The following is an 8,342-nucleotide window of genomic DNA, read 5'->3' as shown; positions in this document are numbered from 1 at the left end:
GATTAAAGTCCTGAAAAAAAAAGAAAAATAACGAAACGGGAAGCCCCTAGTGCGGTTTAGGCCGCGTTTTGGGGCGTGCCGCAGTTGTGCCCCCCTCCCCACCTGTGCCCATGGTATTTTTAATGCGTAATTATGTACGCGTGGCACGAATATCGCAGTTGGGATGGGATTGGGGTGGCCGCCGTATTGCTACGCGAGCTCAGATCGCGCCAGGCGGTCTACTTGCTGATTGCCCCGAGCGCGCTTGAAGGTGTCCGGGCTTTGAAACGCCGAACTGGTTGATTACCTTGAGAGGCTGCTTTGCGCTTCTGCTGTGAGGGCCGCGGTGTGCTCCTCTGTTCGGAGAGAGCGCTCTGTGTTTCTATTTAAGAACATTATAACCGAGCGCTTTTCCTGCCCTCTCAGGTTATTAGCATTCTTATCCGTTGGATTGTCCCTTTAGGATTCCTTGGCCATCCGATTGGCTTCTAATGGCACGTCGATCGCGCGACCACGTCCGCGTAACGAGTGCTAACCTTCTCGGGCCGCTGCTCTCATGGTTTTTTTCGGCGTCTGAGATTCAATTGGGCCTACTGGGCCTATAATATGCTCCTGTGCGATGCAAAAGTGAAAACCCTAAAACACTTAGAAGCTCACGACACTGCTTTCGTTCGCTGCCAGCCTCGCGCGTGGCGGCGCCTCCATGGTCGAGCGAACTAGGTGCCGACCGATGTGAGAGCTTGGAGTCCCATGGCGACTGCGATGGGTTTCTACCGACGTGATGGACAACGCAGGCAGAGATGAGTCTACCATCCTTTCCACCAGCCCCGCCCTGCATGACGGCAATGGCCGCCGCCGGCAGCCAGCTGTTAGACGGACCTCTTCCTCGCTGGCAGGGTGAACTGAGTTGAGGAGTGCTTCTTTCCTGGTGAGCCTCCTTCTCTCATATGTGGAATCCTTTTCCTGCAACAGCTGAAACGGATGGTAGGGACGATTGGCAGACCTCACAGCTCATCTTTTGTTGGAAGTGCAGGCTATTTCGAGTTCGCGCGAGACTTAACACGCCTCCACGTCGTGCAACTCAAGGCCTAACTAGCCTCCTCGGCCTTACGAGAAGTAGTAGCACCAGCCGGGTAGCCTGAGGCCCAGCAGCTGCCGCCCGCTGCCTACAGAGAACAGAGTATATTGCCCATGAGATGGATGCTTCTCTGCCCTGTTTGTTTGTAGCATTTCTTAAAAAAAAAATCTGAGTTATGTTCTCATGTACATAAAGGAAGTGGAGTAAGAAATAGAGTAGACGAGGGATGAGAAATCATATTTGCACGCATGTAATGTTTCAAGTCATTACACCCTTGATATCGTTCAGAATTTTTCATTTATCCAATCAGTACTACACCTTATAAACTTATTATGATGGGCTACAATAATTTTCAGTTTTCCTACAAAACAAACAAACTATTTTCACCATTTTGTGCTTCTGCTGCCAATCTATTACTCCCTCTGTAAACTAATATAAGAGCGTTTAGATTACTACTTTAGTGATCTAAATACTCTTATATTAGTTTACGGAGAACAAAAACCCACCACCTGGTCGGCCAGTCCTAGCGGAAGCAGCTATTCATGTGAGATGGGCAGTGGATTCACCTCAAGCGGCAACATCAAGGAGACCGATGTGTAAACGACACTCCTGGCGCCAAGGGTTCGGCGTTGCATCAACATTGTATTCTGCCATGTGTTTGGCCTGTTATATACACCATATTTCTTGATCTGCCTAACACATGTTCCTGAAGCCGTTTTGACCATATTCCATGGATCATGAAGTATTGTTATTGATGGTTGCAATTCATGCAAGGTGTTAAGTATTCTTACTCTATATCATCCGAGCGAAAGAGAGATGGTTGAGCATTATTTGACAGCTACAATTGCACTATTTTTAACAAATTTTGCTTACCTTTGAAGACCTGCAATCTCATATGTTCTCAGATTTTTTGCTTCATAAATTTGAACTGTATAATTACTCATCTCATAGTATACATATCTGAACCTTTTTTCTCACGAGCAAACACATTAACAAAAGAAAAGTTTGTTTTCTCCCTTCTTTTTTTTTTGCATATTTTGTTCTGGTGAACCATGAAAGAACTTGTGTGAGTATAGACCAGTTGTGCCCATTCATTAAACTCAATGCTGTTTGTTAGTACAACAGGTTTGAGATAATGTATTGTTGAGTTCGGTGATAATTTTGGTGCAGAAATATCCTACAAAGTTGATCAATCTATGTTGAATATGAATGGCGTTGTGTGCAGGTTAAATCCACTACACTAACTAATGCTAATATGGGATTGAAGATGGTTTGTTAGTTTACTAGAAAAAAAATCAAAGGGAGTATTTCATTACCCTTGACTCTCTAGAATTAAAATTTACTTAATGCTGGAACCAAAAGATGAATCTTCATATGCTTAATGTCCCTCGTCGTAATTACTAATGTTGTGATTGTTGTTGTCTACTGTTTTATTTCCAAAATTTGTATTTTTGTACTCATTACCTATAATTCTTGGAACACATTATGTCTTGCATTTCTTGATCCAACTGTAGTATATTTTTTTAGGGTGACCCAACTATAGTCTTATCTACTCGTATTCATATTTTGTTAGATATTTGACTATCCAAATTCTCATATTCTTACATAGTTCTATAGTTCTTTAGGTGAGTCACATGCATAGCAACAAGTGCTTTGATGTGTGTCAATAATTAATTTTGACCAATATATGGATTATTTTAATTTGCATGTTCCGTCTCTTCATATATCTATGTGTCTTCATATGCTTACAGAAATTCCTACCATTCAATCGTAGAAATTGACGGGTGCGGCAACGCGCGCCATCATTGATCTAGTTGACTGTAATAACTTCGCGAGGTCCTGGCATCTTGAGCTTGAGGTATGCATAATGCGGTACCGCATTGAATCTAGTGAATGCGGTTCGCCCGAGCAACGCGTGATAACCACTGCGGAACGGGACTATATCGAAGATTAACTCTTCGCTTCGAAAATTATCCGGGGATCTGAAGACCACTTCCAGTGTAATTGAGCCTGTGCAATGAGCCTCTACACCTGGAATGACGCCCTTAAAGGTCGTTTTCGTGGGTTTGATCCTTGAGGGGTCTATATCCATTTTGCGCACTGTGTCCTGATAAAGTAGGTTCAGGCTGCTGCCGCCGTCCATAAGGACTCGAGTGAGGTGAAATCCGTCGATGATTGGGTCTAGGACCAGTGCGGCGAATCCGCCATGACGGATACTAGTGGGGTGGTTCCTGCGATCAAAGGTGATCGGGCAGGAGGACCAAGGGTTGAACTTTGGGACGACTGGCTCCAACGCATATATATCCCTGAGCGCACGCTTCTGCTCCCTCTTGGGGATGTGGTTTGCGTATATCATGTTCACCGTCCGCCCTTGCGGGGGAAACCTCTTCTGTCCTCCAGTGTGCGGCTGCCGGGGCTCCTCCTCGTCATCGCTATGCGGCCCCTTGTCCTTGCTTTCAGCAATTAACTTGCCGGTCTGCTTGAACACCCAACAATCCCTGTTGGTGTGATTGGCTGGCTTGTCTGGGGTGCCGTGTATTTGACACGAGCGATCGAGTATACGGTCCAAGCTGGACGGACCCGACGTACTTTGTTTGAATGGCTTTTTCCGCTGACCGGGTTTAGAGCCTTTGAATCCGGCATTGACTGCCGTATCCTCAGTATTTTCGCTGTTAATGCGGCGCTTATGCTTGTTGCAACGTGACCTGTTATTGTCGTCCTTGGTATCTGAGGTACCATGGTTCTTTGATATGTTATTACTGCGAGCCAGCCAACTGTCTTCTCCCGCACAAAAGCGGGTCATGAGCGTCGTGAGAGCTGCCATAGATTTTGGCTTTTCCTGACCAAGGTGCCGGGCTAGCCACTCGTCTCGGATGTTGTGCTTGAAAGCCGCTAAGGCCTCCGCATCCGGACAGTCGACGATTTGATTTTTCTTTGTAGGGAACCGAGTCCAGAATTGCCTGGCTGACTCTTCTGGCTGCTGAATTATGTGACTCAAGTCATCGGCGTCTGGTGGTCGCACATAAGTGCCCAGAAAGTTGTCGAGGAATGCGGCTTCCAGATCTTCCCAACAGCTAATGGAGTCCGCTAGCAAGCTGTTAAGCCAATGCCGCGCTGGTCGTTTGAGCTTTAGTGAGAGGTATTTGATGGCGTGTAAGTCATCACCGCAGGCCATGTGGATGTGGAGGAGGAAATCCTCAATCCATACTGCGGGATCTGTTGTGCCGTCGTATGATTCAATATTTACAGGTTTGAAACCTTCTGGGAATTGATGTTCCATTACTTCGTCTGTGAAGCATAAGGGGTGTGCGGCGCCTCTATATTGGGCTATATCGCGACGCAGCTCGAATGGGTCTTGCCCACTGTGTTCGGCCCGACCGGATTTGCTTTTACTATATCCGGCGTGACGTTTGTCGTCTCGTAGAGTGGTGCACCCTCATGATCCGTAGATCGATCTTGAATGCTTTGCCTTGTCCTCCAATATGTCTTGCAGGTCTGGTGTATCTCCCCATGCCTTTTTATTTGAATGGTGTTGGGGTGGAGGCTGAGCTTTTGGCTGGAATGCCTCTTTATCGCCGCCACGAGGTGGCCGATCAGCCGTATCATATGCTTCTTCCTCCAGTCGGGGTAGTAACCAGTGCCTTGGGTAACTCTTGGAAGGACGCTCGAGTTTATATTCCTCGGCCGCGAGGACTTCAGTCCATTTGTCAGCTAGCAGATCTTGATCAGCTTGAAGTTGCTGCTGCTTTTTCTTCAGGCTATTTGCCGTGGTCATAAGCCGACGCTTGAAGCGCTCTTGTTCGACGGGATCCTCTGGTATGGTGAATTCATCGTCGCCGAGGCTTGCCTCGTCTTCGGAGGGGGCATGTGATCATCCTCCTCCTCTCCGCCTGCCGCTCTCTCAGGAGAGCTGGCTCCTTCATCATCCTGTTCTAAATCTTTCTGGAGGGGATTGTTGTTGTCTTCGGCACTATCCGGAGTCTTATTATCTCCTGTGCCGGTATCACCACTTTTGCCTTGGCGGGACTTAGGGCGGCGCCGCTGACGTCGGCGCTTGGGTTGCTTCTTGGAGGGGTCATCCTCCGCTATCTCGTTGCCATTGCCTTCGTTGGCTGTATCCACCATGTATATGTCATATGACGAGGTGGCTTTCTAGTGCCCTATAGGTGCTGGTTCATGTTCGTCTCCTACATTGTCGTCCATACCGTCGATGTCTTCGGAGTCGAAATCAAGCATGTCGGTTAAATCATCGACAGTGGCTACAAAGTGGGTGGTGGGTGGGCGTCGAATTTCTTCGCCGTCCGCATCCCAATCCTGTTGGCCATAATCCGGCCAGGACTCTCCTGACAAAGATAGAGACCTTAGTGAATTCAGAATGTCACCGAAGGGCGAGTGTTGAAAGATATCCGCGGCGGTGAATTCCATGACCGGCGCCCAATCGGATTCGATTGGCAGGGGCGCGGATGGTTCGGAGTCAGAAAAAGAGTCCGACACCTTGGAGTCACGGGCTGCGCAGAGGATTATGCTGGTGTTTGGCTCGATCGCCGTTGAGACTGCAGCCCCTGAGGCGGTGTCTAACCACCCATCCTTGATTGGCGCAGTTGGCTGCGAGCTAAGGGTCGGAGATAATGCAGGCGCGGCCTCTAGGGTACTGTTCGGCGGCAGAGCTAGGTCATACCCATCGCGACAGTGCAGCGCGCCCGGCTGTGGCTCGAATCCGTCGAAGATCAAGTCTCCGCGGATGTCGGACGTGTAGTTCAAACTTTCAAATCTGACCTGATGGCCAGGGGCGTAGCTTTCAATCTGCTCCAGATGGCCAAGCGAATTAGCCCGCAGGGCAAATCCGCCGAATACGAAGATCTGTTCAGGGAGAAAAGTCTCACCCTGGACCGCATTGCTATCGATGATAGTAGGAGCATCAAGCCTAACGGCGACGACACAGAGGAACTCTCAATGAAAGCACCAATGTCGGTGTCAAAACTGGCGGATCTCGGGTAGGGGTCCAGAACTGTGCGTCTAGGCCGGATGGTAACAGGAGGCAGGGGACATGATGTTTTACCCAGGTTCGGGCCCTCTTGATGGAGGTAAAACCCTACGTCCTGCTTGATTGATATTGATGATATGGGTAGTACAAGAGTAGATCTACCACGAGATCAGAGTGGCTAAACCCTAGAAGCTAGCCTATGGTATGATTGTATGTTATGGTTGTTGTCCTACGGACTAAAACCCTTCGGTTTATATAGACACCGAAGAGGGTTAGGGTTACACAAGGTCGGTTACAAAGGAGGATATATCCATATACGTATTGCCTAGCTTGCCTTCCCCGCCAAGTAGAGTCCCATTCGGACACGAGACGAAGTCTTGAATCTTGTATCTTCATAGTCTAACAGTCCGGCCAATGGAGATAGTCCGGTTGTCCAGAGACCCCCTAATCCAGGACTCCCTCAGGCCCCTCGGAGCTCCACTGACGTAATTCTTCCTCCTATATATATCCACGTACCCCCAAACAATCGGGGACGAAGCCAAAAACCTAATTCCACCACCGCAACTTTCTATATCCACGAGATCCCATCTTGGGGCCTGTTCCGGAGCTCCGCCGGAGGGGGCATCGATCACGGAGGGCTTCTACATCATCATCCAAGCCTCTCCGATGAAGTGTGAGTAGTTTACTTCAGACATACGAGTCCATAGCTAGTAGCTAGATGGCTTCTTCTCTCTTTTTGGATCTCGATACAATGTTCTCTTGTGGAGATCTATTCGATGTAATCTTCTTTTTGCGGTGTGTTTGTTGAGACCGATGAATTGTGGGTTTATATCTAGTTTATCTATGAATAATATTTGAATCTTCTCTGAATTCTTTTATGTATGATTGGTTATCTTTGCAAGTCTCTTCGAATTATCAGTTTGGTTTGGCCTACTAGATTGGTTGTTCTTGCCATGGGAGAAGTGCTTAGCTTTGGGTTCGATCTTGCGGTGTCCTTTCCCAGTGACAGAAGGGGCAGCAAGGCACGTATTGTATCGTTGCCATCGAGGATAACAAGATGGGGTTTTTATCATATTGCATGAAACTATCCCTCTACATCATGTCATCTTGCTTAAGGCGTTACTCTGTTTTTAACTTAATACTCTAGATGCATGCTGGATAGCGGTCGATGAGTGGAGTAATAGTAGTAGATGCATAATCGTTTCGGTCTACTTGTCTCGGACATGATGCCTATATACATGATCATACCTAGATATTCTCATAACTATGCTCAATTCTGTCAATTGCTCAACAGTAATTTGTTCACCCACCGTAGAATACTTATGCTCTTGAGAGAAGCCACTAGTGAAACCTATGGCCCCCGGGTCTCTTTATTATCATATCAATCTCCATCACTTTATTATTGCTTTGCTTTTACTTTTTACTTTGCATCTTTATACCAAAAATATTATTTATCATATCTCTATCAGATCTCACTTTCGTAAGTGACCGTGAAGGGATTGACAACCCCTAAGCGCGTTGGTTGCGTTGAGCTATTGTTTTGTGTAGGTACAAGGGACTTGAAGCGTACCTCCTACTGGATTGATACCTTGGTTCTCAAAAACTGAGGGAAATACATATGCTACTTTGCTGCATCATCCTCTCCTCTTCGGGGAAATCCAACGCAGTGCTCAAGAGGTAGCATATACCGAGGATAATCGACATGTTGTCGTCCTCGGGCGTCTCAAGTATAACAAAGTCTGTCAAGATAGTAACATTGGCAACAACAACAACGGGCACATCCTCACAAATAATGATAGGTACAGCCGTTGATTTATCAGCCATTTGCAAAGATATTTCAGTAGGTGTGAGCTTGTTCAAATCAAGTCTTTTGTATAAAGAGAAAGTCATGACACTAACACCAGCTCCCAAATCACATAAGGTAGTTTTGACATAACTTCTTTTAATGGAGCATGGTATAGTTGATATTCCTGGATCTCCTAGTTTCTTAGGTACTCCATCCTTAAAGGAATAATTAGCAAGCATGGTGCAGATTTCAGCTTCAGGTATTTTTCTCTATTAGTGACAATATCTTTCATATATTAAGCATAAGGGTCCATCTTTAAAATATTAGTCAAGCGAGTACGCAAAAAGACTAGCCTAAGCATTTCAGCAAAACATTGAAATTCTTCCTCATCCTTTCTTTTAGATGGTTTAGGTGGAAAGGGCATGGGTTTGTGAACCCATGGTTCTCTTTCTTTACCATGTTTTCAAGCAACAAAGTATCTTTTATCATAACATTTATTTTTAGCGAGTGGGTTA

General features: G+C 46.6%; 1 long non-coding RNA gene across 1 annotated transcript; it reads left to right on the top strand.

The window, feature by feature from the left end:
• Nucleotides 1-606: 606 nt before the first annotated feature.
• Nucleotides 607-1,358, top strand: LOC123058445 (uncharacterized). Its single transcript, XR_006427204.1, has 2 exons — nucleotides 607-907; nucleotides 1,013-1,358. It is a non-coding gene; the product is annotated as an uncharacterized lncRNA (long non-coding RNA).
• The last annotated feature ends 6,984 nt before the right edge of the window (nucleotides 1,359-8,342 follow it).

The sequence above is a fragment of the Triticum aestivum genome, chromosome 3A (genome assembly GCF_018294505.1).
Source record: "Triticum aestivum cultivar Chinese Spring chromosome 3A, IWGSC CS RefSeq v2.1, whole genome shotgun sequence".
NCBI classification, from domain to species: Eukaryota; Viridiplantae; Streptophyta; class Magnoliopsida; order Poales; family Poaceae; genus Triticum; species Triticum aestivum.
This window is presented reverse-complemented; position numbering and strand designations above follow the sequence as displayed.